The following is a 12,329-nucleotide window of genomic DNA, read 5'->3' on the forward strand; positions in this document are numbered from 1 at the left end:
TTGGCTTGGGCTGAGGGGTGGAGAGAGTTAGCTGGGAGGAAAGGAGAAATTGATCACTCCAGGAGAGAAGAGTTGTGAGAGGGATAGAAAGGGGAAGGTCAGTAGAGATCCGAACATACAGAGTGTTCCCTGTAGAGTGAGTCGGGCCAGAGGGGAGGACAAAGAGTGAGAGAGAGTTGCAGAGGTCACAAAAGAGTCCAGAGGAAGGACAGGAAGCATCCAGGTGGATGTTGAAGTCTCCAAGAAGGAGAAGTTGAGTTGTCGAGACCAGAAGGGAAGAGGAGAGGTCTGCCCATTCAGAGAGGAAGGAGGCAATTTGACCAGGTGGCTGATAGATAGTAGCCACAGTATGGGAATGGCTAGGTATGAGAGAGAGCCTACGTTTGAAAGAGAAGTAGGCCTGAATAGGAATGACAGAGGCAGGAATCCACTCAGGGAAGATCTGGGCTACACCCCCTCTGGAACGATTGGACCCGGGTGTGGAGAGGATCTTGTAGCCATCAGGGAGGAGATTGTCAAAGCTTGTGACAGAACAAGCCGTGAACCACATCTCAGTGAGACTGAGGTCATCTAGGACAAGTTCTTCAAGGAGGCGGCAGATGTCAGAGGAGTGTGACAGCTGAACGAGAGTTGAGAGTTGCAATATGGAGAAGGTTGTTGACTTCCACAGAAGGGTACAAATCAGAGGTATGCCCTGCAGAGGTGTAGAAGAAGCCTGAGGGGTAGGCAGAAGCGGAAGGAGGAGAGGGCAAGGTAGCCAAGGAGGAGACAGCAGGGGGAGGCAAGGAAGCCGTGGAGGGAAGAGAGGCCAGCAGGAGAAGAAAGAAAAATTGATGAGGCACAGGAAGTGTCTATCAAAGAGGAGAAGGTTAGCCTGAGGGCCTTAGACCAAGACGGTACCATTCAGGTAGACATTAATGATGACCTTAGAAGAGTGGAAGGAAGACAGGAGGGCCCCAAACTGGGTGCCACCATTAATGGGAGAAGAAGAGAAAGGAGAAAGCACAGAGACCATGTGGAGAGTCCAAAGGTCTGGCGAGGGAACGACAAAGAGGATGTCGGTGAGGGTCAGCCGGTAGGCTGTGTCCCTCCAGAGTACACATGACTATGTGTTTGTTGTGCGGTAAGCAGAGGAAAATGTGTGCGGATTAGGCCAACATATTTTCTGAGGTTGATCCCCCATCAATCATTTTAATTGCAAAACTTCAAAAAAGCCCAGACAAGCACACACTCCCCATGCGGATGGTCGAATACCTCACATAGTGATCACATAAATCACACTCTACTACATTCCCCTTACCCGCAACCTGTGTCCCCCTTATTTCCTCTTGGTGGCTCACTTACCTTCTTTCCTGTGCATCGCCCGTCTCTATGTCCAATGCGACATTGGTTTCTTATCCCTAATGTGGGTTGGAACTTCCGCCTGTCGCGGTTTATTACACCGTCACACCCAAGTCAGGGAGCTCCTTCCCCCACAGTTAATGTGGCGCTCAATGAATCGCTTTGAATATTAGGTTCTTTTTGATAAGGCCTCCAACCCATCTCGCACACAACCCCAGCAAATACCCGGTGCCACAATGGACTAGGAACCAGGTTGGTGTGCATTAAGAAGATATTTATTTATTAATTTATTTAGCCAAATATCATAAATAGATTACAGAAGCCACCAATGTTGTGGCAACACAAAAACACAATAGGCCTCATTACGAGCTTGGCGGTAGCTGTGCCTGTTTTACAGGCAAGGCTACCGCCAAACTCGATACCGGCGCCGCCACCGACGAATGGGCAATTACCAGCCCATTACGAGTTGAATGGGCCGGTAATTGCCCATTCGCGGGTGGTGGTATTCCCGGGCTGCCCATCCCCATTCTGCACCATAGGGCAGAATGGGAGTGGGGAGCATGGATGCACCAACAGTTGATAACGGTGCTGGTGCAATTACGAGTTATGCTCGCGGGTGCCGCACAGCCTGCCAGGTCAGACCTGGCGGGCTGTCAGGCACCCGCGAGCCGAACTTGTAATTCGGTGGTACTGTGTGAACGGTGCCGGTCCCTTACCGGCACCGTTCACAGCGTACCGCCAACATTATAATGAGGCCCAATGACTAGAGATATACTCTCACAATTAATTCCTTTTAAATCACCCACCAAAACAGAAGAAACGAACAATTCAAGGCACACAGTGAATTAGAACAAGGTTATGCTTTTCTCCCAGCAACCCTCACCCTTCAAACATCAATTAGTCTCGATTACTTTGAATTGAAGGCTGTGGCAGGGAATGGGAACACAATGGGGAAATCAGATTTTTAGTAGTACTCACAGAAACAATATGGGAAACAGAAAGGTAATGGGAACGTGTTTTGCAGAGCACAATGGTAAAATCGGTTTTGAATTACCTAGCACAGCTGCAATGGTAAAGAATAGAAAGAAATGGGAAATTTGTTGATATACACCTAAAAAGGACAGGCAGGGCTTTGGAATATTAGTCAGCACACAACGTGAAAATCAGTTTTTGGGTAGGAATGACAGAAGCAACGGGAGAAAAAAATACAAATGGGGAAATTTGTTTTACAGAGCACAAGGGAAAATCGATTTTGGGATGTTTAGCACATGTGCAATGTGAGAAAGAAAATGCAAATAGGACATTCATTTTACAGAGCACATGGGAAAATTGATTTTAGGAGGTTTAGCTCAATTGCAATGGGAGAAAGAAAATGCAAATAGGAAATTTATTTTACAGAGCCCAATAGGAACACAAGGACAATGTTGTTTTGCAGAGCACAATGGGAACACAGGGAAATCTTTGTTTTTTGCAGCTTGCATATGCAGAGGTACTACTAGGCTTCCCACTTCAGGTTTAACATGAAGGGGATCAATGGGGAATTTCATTTTTAGACCTTGCACACACACGTGGAAGCAGGTTTCGAGGGGTTAATTCTTCTGACAAATATTTATGACTATACCGGCTCACAACATACTGGGAAAAGATTGTTGGTTTCGAATGCCAACAATACAGATCCCATGAATTAAATAGGGGAATTAATTATTTTACTTTGATAAATATGCTAAGGATCTACACAGGCAAACAGGGTAGTTTTCAATGGGGAAATAACTAACACAATGCTTGAAAAACATATAGGGTCTATACAAGTTAGGGCTTTTGGGGTTATTTCTACTTACAGGAGAGGTCTGAACTGGGCATCAGGGAGCATCAGAACACACTGCTGGGACAGTAAATGGGTCAGTCAAGGATCTCCTCTCTTTCCTTCCAAGAGGTCCCAAGCAGTTTCTATGTCTCCTGTCTCCACTGCACGATTAGGCCTCTCTCTACTGGGATGTTTCTCGCCGGATTTCGGCAGGCCACCTCTTGGAATTAGTGCAAGAACTCAGCTCTGAAGGAAATGGTGTCATGATTCCTACCCCTCATGTCCCCAGCCTTCCAAGATGTCAGGCTGGAGCCAGGCCACGATCACCTACATGGCCCTCAAGGGCCTCTCCATCCCTCCAAAGACGCACTTGGAGTCAGACTTGGCGCTTGTGGCACCAGACTCACTCACTCCCATAGGATAACATTGGGGATTGGACTTGTAGTGCATTGATGGGGACAAGATGGATGCCCCCACATATTTCGGTTCCCAGAACTGCATGTGCGGTCTAGTCTTTTGGGTGTTGTTCAGCCCAGAGACACCTGGGATACCCAGTGACTATTTAAGCCACACCCAGGCTGAGAAACATGCTTTGCGTTTTCTGCACCTGCAGCATGACACTCACCGTGTTCGGATCGGTCTCCAGTAGGCCTGCATCTTTCTTCTGCGCTCAGCTCCTGCAAGAACAAGAACACCGTTAGGAACAGCCTTACCTTGCGGCGCTTCTGCCCATCATTCATCGCTCCTTCTGTTCTGCGGGCATCTTCAGCAGTGTTATTCCCATCCCGGCACGCCGCTTCCTAAGGAAAAGGGAAAAGAACAGAAAAAGGCATTAGTAAACATTCTGCAAATCTTCGCTTATTTTTAAATACTGTACGAGCTTCAAACACTTACCTGAATCCCAGCCGCTCTGGGGGAACTCTGTCTCCGGAACTTCTCATCCATCTGCAAGAGGGAAAAGACACTCCAGGTTAGCGTGGAAACATCTAGAGGCGCGCATACCGTGCTTACCCACCGCATGTGTTCTTCATAACCGGCATCCACGCTGAAAACGTCGCGGCACCTAAAAGACACAGAAAAAGAACTCAGTTCAATGCAAATACGAAAGGGTCACTCACCTTCAGCGCTACTCATCTCAGCAGCATGCCGCCAGCCCCAGATGACGGCCATCATCTAAGGAAGGAAAGAAACGAAGTTAGAGAACTGTTCAAAAGACTCATTATACTTACCTGTCGGACTCTTGTCAGTGAAGTAACTAGGCAGCAATGAGCCTGCATCAATCAACGCGCCCCTGCGCTGAAAGCAGGACGGAGATCACACTATCAAAGAAAACAAGGTGAGCTGTGGATCAAAGGGAAGGGTTGGACCCCGGGGAAGAAGGGGTTCAAGCACACAGAGACAATAGGGAGTTAAACTCTACCAATCCTGTGTTTCAGGCCCAGTCTCTAGTCGAATAGCCTCAAGGGAAGGGTTCGAGGTCGTAAGAGGTCAGAACAGGCTGGGTGACGTCCCCGTGGATACCAGGTGAGCGTTACAACTGGTTTAGTTTTAGGGCAAATGACATCACTAACGTGTCATGATTCTCGCGAAAGGGCTTGACTAGCCTCCACTACCCCCTCCCACCTGGGTGCTGATAGGACAAGGAGATGGGGGAGTGCTTCATCCTCTCACTTTGACAGGTGGGCTCGGCATGCTTTTAGGACATAGAAATCTCACTACATAACAAGTATCCTTAACTTCCAAAAATGTACATGTATGAATACAGTTTGAACAACTATATTTTAAGGTGAATCAGATGGGACTAAGATAGACTCTGTGTCATGGCCACAGGCCCCAGAACACAAAAACCACATGATCTAGTGATGGGGGCAATGGGTCACTTGACTCACGTATGTCCCTTTGGGACCCATAAACAGAGGGGCCCTGGCTGGACTCAGTCCTGACGCCTTTGGTGCCAGGCTCATATAGAGATGTGAGCAGGAACACTTTATTTCCGTGCAGGAGTGCTTTTACTTTATTTCAGTGCAGGAGTGCTTTTATTTTACAAGAACTTTCCAGGAGCTGAAAGCCTTTATTCCCGAGAACATCCTCATGTGCTGACTCATTGGGTGTGGCTCCCTAGGCCTGGTCTTCATGTGCTGACTCATCAGGTGTGGCAGGCAGGCTGCACCTGGTGGGCGTGGCTTCAGAAGCTCAGCTATATAAGCTGCTCCATCCTTAAGGCCGGTGCTTCGCATAACTGTGCACTCCCGTGCAACGTGACACTCATCGCCGCTTGGACCAGTTTACTTACCTTTTAAACCAGGCGTTCTCCTGCATACTCACCTCCAAGCACCGGTGCTTCATCGCTTCATCTGCAGACTCATCTCCTGACATCAAGTGATCTTGATCCTGACGCCGCAGCACTGCGCTCCGCATCCACGAACTCGGACCCTGTGAAGAAGAAAGACAAGGTTAGAACATCTGTCCTAGGGCCGGGCAGCATTTGAACCCTGCGCGCCCCCTAGTTAGCAACTTACCAGCTACTGTACCGCTGCAGCTTCGTTCCTCGTTCCCTCTGGCTGCCGCCTTGAGCTCCTCAGCTTCTGCGAGGCCGGCAAAGTCACCTGCAATTAGGGATGTACCGAACTTCGGCTTCGAGTAAGTATTCGGCCGAATTCCGGCTGAAAAAAAGCTATTCGGCTCCGGCCGAATAGTTTCTTGCTATTCGGCTCTTGCCGAATACTTTGACATTCTCATTTGAATACATGCAACATGAACTCAGAAAGGCAAATATAGACTTCAGTTTGCAAAACTGAATAGGATTAGACCAGATAAATTGCTATCACACAGCTGAAAAATATCTTATATTGTAATCTGCTGTTTAGGGCATGTTTTGTTACCGATTCTTAGACAAAAAAGGTGCTCATCTTTTATGCTTAGCCTGTAACAATACAGGAACATCTTCTCTTTTGGTGAATGTTTATATGCAATGTGCACTTTTTTCAGTTGGAAAAAAACAAACGGAAAGAAATGTGCATAGATACTTTCAGTTCCTGTCATGTCACTTCCCATTGCGTACGTCATAGTCACCCCTTTTCTTTTTTTAAGGACTTGGGTCCTGAGTTTAACATTATATGATATTTTATCAGGAATTATACATTGCATAGGTTTGTGTATTGGCGAGAAAGAGTGGCTCGGATAAGTGACAAGTGAGCCTCATTTGTTTGGGTGGGGTGCATAGTTGTGAGATGGAGTTCACGCATTTCAGATTTCCTCTTGACTTGCGTCCTGCATGAGCCGACATGAACCATTTTATACATTTCTATGTGAGCTGCAAAGAAGTTTCGAAACTCGACCGCATCAACTTTGCAACTAGATAGAGAATGCAATCTGATTCACAAAGGCAGTCCTTTTACATTTGTGTAGCCTCCTACTTTAACTGGTACTGAATATGCAACAATCCTCTGTACATTTGGTCCCTTCATTTTGGTTAAATCCGCTTAATTTCTGGCTTTTATACTTTATTTAAAGATGCTACATTAATTACAATGAAGAGAAATAAAAGTATAGAATGCATTTAAAATGGTGCTTTTGTGTTTTTTGAAGTTTGGAACATGATTTATTAAATAAAGCAACTATTGGGCTTCATATTCAGCTTCGGCCAAATAGTTGACAAACTATTCGGTATTTGGCCGAATACTAAATATGCTATTCGGTACAGCCCATGGAAGAAAGCAAAAGAGCAAAAATCAAAAGCGGAACGGACAGCAATACAAGACAACGAACTTTACAATACAACAAAAACAGATGAGGAAAGACAAAGGCAAACAGGAACACTTACCTGAAGTATAGTGGCTTAGTCGCAGCAGGACTGGACTACCACGTGCAAGGGACCAGTGAAGGAACTCGGTCCAGATCATACAAGCACCCCTGCCAGAAGCAGCCGGACGGGGTGCTTAGCAAAACTAATCAACAGGTGAGCTTTCCAAGGACAGCGCATGCCACGGGTACCACGGTTTGGGAGAAGGGGTCTGGAAGGGGATCAGGCGCACAAGCTGGCATACTCACACCCCCTATTCTCCACACAGGAGCAGTTCCGAGCAGCATCACCTATTACCTCCAGTCACCACATAAGCGCAGAGGGCGAAGTCAGACCCTAGTGACCTCACCCCCGGGAGGGCTGCAACTATGCCCCAACGCCTCCGCAGAGACCAGGTGAGTGTAACACTCTGCATGTCCTTTCTGTGCAGAGATACCGTTTTTCTTCATTTTCTCAGAAACCATATCAGTGAAAAATATGCAGTTTTACGGGCGTTATATGAATAATTGGCATGCTTTATCACCTTTTCGTATCTCTAGTAATCACAGGAAGGCCCAAATCACATTTTCATTAGTAACTTTAGTTGTGTTTATCCCACCATAATCGTTTTAGCATGGTTAAAAGGGGTTATCTGTCACCTTTAATAAAAGCCGAGAATGACTGTTGTGCGATGTACATTGTCCATTGTATGCGATAAAGTGTGATTCTCCCATTTAAAAGCAATGTGCAGTTTCACTCCTTAATTGAGAGACCATCACCTTTATTTACGTTTCACTTCTCCCCTGTTAGGCAAATGACATCAGCATAGGGATCTGTGTTTATATTAGCCTACCTCTTCAAGGTATATGATGATGGCCATATTAATGCACATTTTATGAGACTTGTGACCTGAAGTGCTGAAGAAAATACCTAACCTTAACTGGTCATTCCCACATTTCTGATCTAAGAAGTAATTCTTTTCTTGTATATTTAAGGAATTGTTCTGATGGTTGAAGATAGCCAGGCCTGAATCTCCAAGGTAAAAAGGAGGGCCTGCAATTTGGTTTCACATCTGAAGAAATCATCGTCCCTGTCCATTTTCTTTGCAGCAAACAGCCTGTAAACTTGTACATAAATGCATATTTAACAGCCTCTCATAAGTCACACAGTTTCCAAAAATCCCCATGAGTTGCTTTAAAATTGTCTGTGTGGATGTGCTTATGATAGGCAGAAACCAAGTTCACATTTTGAAAGGCTGGCAAACATTTTGCTGACCATATTATTAGTCTAGATGAGGAAAAAACAAAATAATAATAATAATTTAGCATTTATATAGCGCTACGAACCCTCAGGTATATGAGTGCTGCTTATTATTACTCACGGTGTGTGGTGCTCATTTGTCGACCTCGGAAGGATGAAAGCCTGAGATTGGTCCTGATGGGATTCGAACCTGCATCAGCAGGCTCTGCACAGATGTCAAAGCGAGCACATTACTTACTGTGCTATCGGACCGGCTCATGCTTTTGTTTATTTGACATGTAAAATGCTTTGTTTCACTGCGGCTGCTTGAGAACACAATTCTGGCATCCCATTGAAGATACTGTGCAATGCGGTTTCCATATGTGTGGGTGCAGCTTTCCATGGATTTGTCAAACATCATTGCCACGTGTCTTTCTTTCCCTTCAGGAAATGCCTTGTGCACATTTTAGCCTCTAGCAGGTGAGGCCCACTTTCTTTTTGATTTGGGTTCACTGGGCCTTATGTCTGACATCATTTCTGTGCTGCCCTTTTATTTTGGGGCATGCACATCAATGACTCTGGCCTCTTGATTTCTGGCATCCGGGGCTATTTCACCCCACAAACCTAAGCGTCCCTCTTTTTGGGGGGATACATCTTAATTTTTTTAATTTGTTTTATTGATATGAATGTGTATTTCAATCCTTCAGCATATACATGAAAAGAAAAATAGAAAATGTCAATATGATACATAAAAAGTCAAATTCATTTTGAGTAAACAGAAGAAAAAAAAGAAAACAAATCTCATCATAGTTAAGAGTAATTAAAACTGTCTAATTGTGATTATCAATTTCATTGACTATCTACCGCTATTTCCAAATTACAATTTCATTGACCGACAGTTTGATTCTAACGAGTTATACGAGCCCCCTGGAACACACTATGCCATAACATAGCGCAAGTGAGAGGTTGACCATTTTGGAACAGGTGCTGTGGAAAATACCTCCTCTTGTCTAGCAGAGACGGGCATATTGCCACGAGATGTTTTTAAGTTTCTCTTTCCATATTGTTTTTACAGAATATGCAAGTTCTTTCAGAAGGCACAGTTTTTGTTCTTTTACCAATTACATTTCGCGTTGGCCACAAATTAAGTCTAAATCTAAGTTACAATCCAATCATGCAGCCACAGTTTTTGTCTTGCGCAATTAGGGTTGGCTGTCAGCAAGGCCAGCGAAATGCCTGCTGCAGACATTATATCAGCAATGTGTTTCTTCCATTGTAGGGTCACACCATCAGCAATGGTGGTAAAACATGCCGCTAAATTTGCCAAAATGGAGCACTGTTCTGGATTAGTCATGAATTTTCTATACAACAGGAGGATTTTCTATGTGCAATTGCAGCTAAGGATACTAAGCCAAGTTCGTATCGCAGTATGCACATGGGTTTAGACGCTGAAAGAGACAAAACTTTTTTCCAGAAGTGTCCTTCCAATTTGGTCCAATATACTTTTCCCTGATGAGCCCTGGCTTCTGCTATGTACGTTACTGTCAGAACCACTTTCAGCTTGTAGTATTTTATTACAGGGGCAGTGTAAAATTTCCATTTTTTGTATGCATTAAAATGGCTTGAGCAGCTGCCGTTTGTACTTTTCTCTTCTTTTGTAAATGATACGGTGCATCAGATAGATCGTTGTTGATGTTTACACCAAGATAACCATACTCCGATACAACTTCCAACCGAGTGCCATAAACCTGCCAGGGGAATCTGCATTTCTTTATTTGATGTTTAGTGGCAGAAATTAGAATCTTGGCCTTATCCAAGTGTTGGGGAGAAGCTAGACCCCCACCAGGGCTGTGGGGGGCCAGCAGCTATGGGAGACCCCAACACCTCCCATATGGCCCACAGAAATGCAACAGAGACCCAAGCAGGCAGCCACATGTTCCAAACTGCGTTTATTCCTGGGCAGCAAAAAGAAAAAAAAAAACACGCAGAGCTTCGTGCACATCGAAAATCCAGGCGCCGTCTCCCACGGGGCTGGCTAGCAAGCCAGCTTTGTAACACACTGCAGGCTGACATCACAGAATTGGAACAGCTCCCAGAAACCTATCCCCTCCTGTTATTGGCTGCTAAGTAATAGGTTACCTATGTAGCCCTTATAGAGAGCCTGATAATTGTACATTGGACTTTTGCGTCAGTGGGTTGGTTTAGCTGCGCCACTCCCCCATTACCTAACTCTGAAATTGTTGCAGTATGAATCTGTTCCCATCAGTTTTTAGCTGAAACAGGTTTTTTCGCCCCTGGCCTCTCAGTGTTCATTGGCTAGGGCTGAGCCATTCTTGTTACAATTATGTTTCAAATGGCGTGCAATTCTTTGCGAAAATGTCTTTTGTTCCCAGAAAGAAAAGAAAAAAAAACACACTGGGCTTTGGTGGTTTGCCGTGGCTTAGTCGCATTCGTGGAGAATTAAAAAATGTTTGTCTGCAGAAAGCAATCTTATCTGACTGCGCGACCTTGGCTGCTCGTGGGTTTGTGAGGAGTATTGGTGAAGGCATCTGCAGCTAGTGTTCAGTGAGAGAAATGAACTTGGCTGTAATTTTCCTGAAACATGGCTTTACACTGTGCAATTAGCTCATGTTAATTACTATAGGCATCTGCAGCCTTTAAACAGGGGTTCTTGTGTTTTGTAGATTATGGTATTGCTGCATTGATTCTAATGTAGCATGGAAGTTGCAATGTTGGTGGAGTGGGTGTCTTTTAGCATGTTTGTCACCCATGGGTGCGCTGGGGCCTGGTTCAAATAAGAAGTGCGCTCCTTGTTCTTCCTGCTGTTCTTCTGTATATGCGCCTGGGGTGAGGGGGCAGGGGTTTGATCTCGATTTTCCCTCTTCAGTCCCTCCTCTGGTTGACTTTGTCGACCACACCACCAAGCAACATTCACCTCCTTCCGGTCTTCATATCTTTGTCAATTCCTTGAAGTGTCCATAATTATTCACATTGTTGTTGATGAACAGTACATATACGAGTGTTCTCCTTCTGCGTTCCACCACACTAACTTCCCTTTGTGCTTCCTCCGATCACAGGAAGTGTCCACCTTTATTACTGCTGGAACCATGTCGCACACCGCTATCTTCTCCCTTAGTCTTGCTCTTCCTTTCACTGTGTCTCTTATTTGCATTCCGATGTCTTCTTCTGTTGTTCTCTCACATCTTGCAATGTATCTTGATCTTGCACAATGATGCTGCGCTCTGTAGTAGTGCTTCCGTTACCACCTTCAATCGACCAGCCAGTCATGATGGCATCCATTACTATGTAAATGCTAGCCAGTTCTTGTCTTTCTCTGTTCACATGTATTTTCTGCTAATCATTCTTTTGTGTGCTGGTACTTTATCCAATGTTGCTTCTGTCTCGCACGACAAGTAATTCCCCCCTCTTTTCACTCCTCTGTCTGTTTCTCTTCTTCCGTTGTTTTCCATCTTGTGGAATGTGTCATTCTTCACATCTTCCTTGGACATCACCAACAAGGGCATGCTGATGCGCACCAACGAACAATCTCCTCCCCAATTCGGTGGTAGTTTCTCTTGAGCTTTAGATGCATGTGCTCAATAGTAGTCCATAAGCAGTGATGTTCCTGCTCTCATCTCCCTACTTCTCTCAACCTTCTTGCATCCAGCATGATTGTCCACTTCTTTTCACTGTGGTGCTGGTAACATAAGGCTGGTACCTTCACAGTATACATCCTTCTTCATTCTCCACCCAAGTGACCATCTTCGCTCTTTTGTCTCACTCTGTTAGGCAGTTATCATATTTTTGTTTATTATTTATTTATTTATTTATTTTTTCTCTTGCAGCTTGCTCACTGGTGCATTTGCTTGTTGTTTCTTCTCTCTCTGGTCACTTTCCACATACAGTTGTTCTTCAATTAGCTGCTTTATGTAATCATCTTCCATAGGGGATTACCCCCTTTTTTTTCCATCAATCTCAATGTTGCTGTCTTCCCTTGCAATCTTCTTCACACCTTGGGATACATGGGCGTCGTGCTCTGCTGTAGTAATTTCTGTTGTAATCAATTCTCTCACGGCATATGTTAAAGAGCAGTCAGGACAGCTCTCTCCAGTGGTGTCCCTACCAATTTTGTACATGTTTGCATGTTGTTGGTCACTTCTGCTA

The sequence above is a fragment of the Ambystoma mexicanum genome, chromosome 6q (assembly GCF_040938575.1).
Source record: "Ambystoma mexicanum isolate Mex_15411 chromosome 6q, UKY_AmexF1_1, whole genome shotgun sequence".
Taxonomy (NCBI): Eukaryota; Metazoa; Chordata; class Amphibia; order Caudata; family Ambystomatidae; genus Ambystoma; species Ambystoma mexicanum.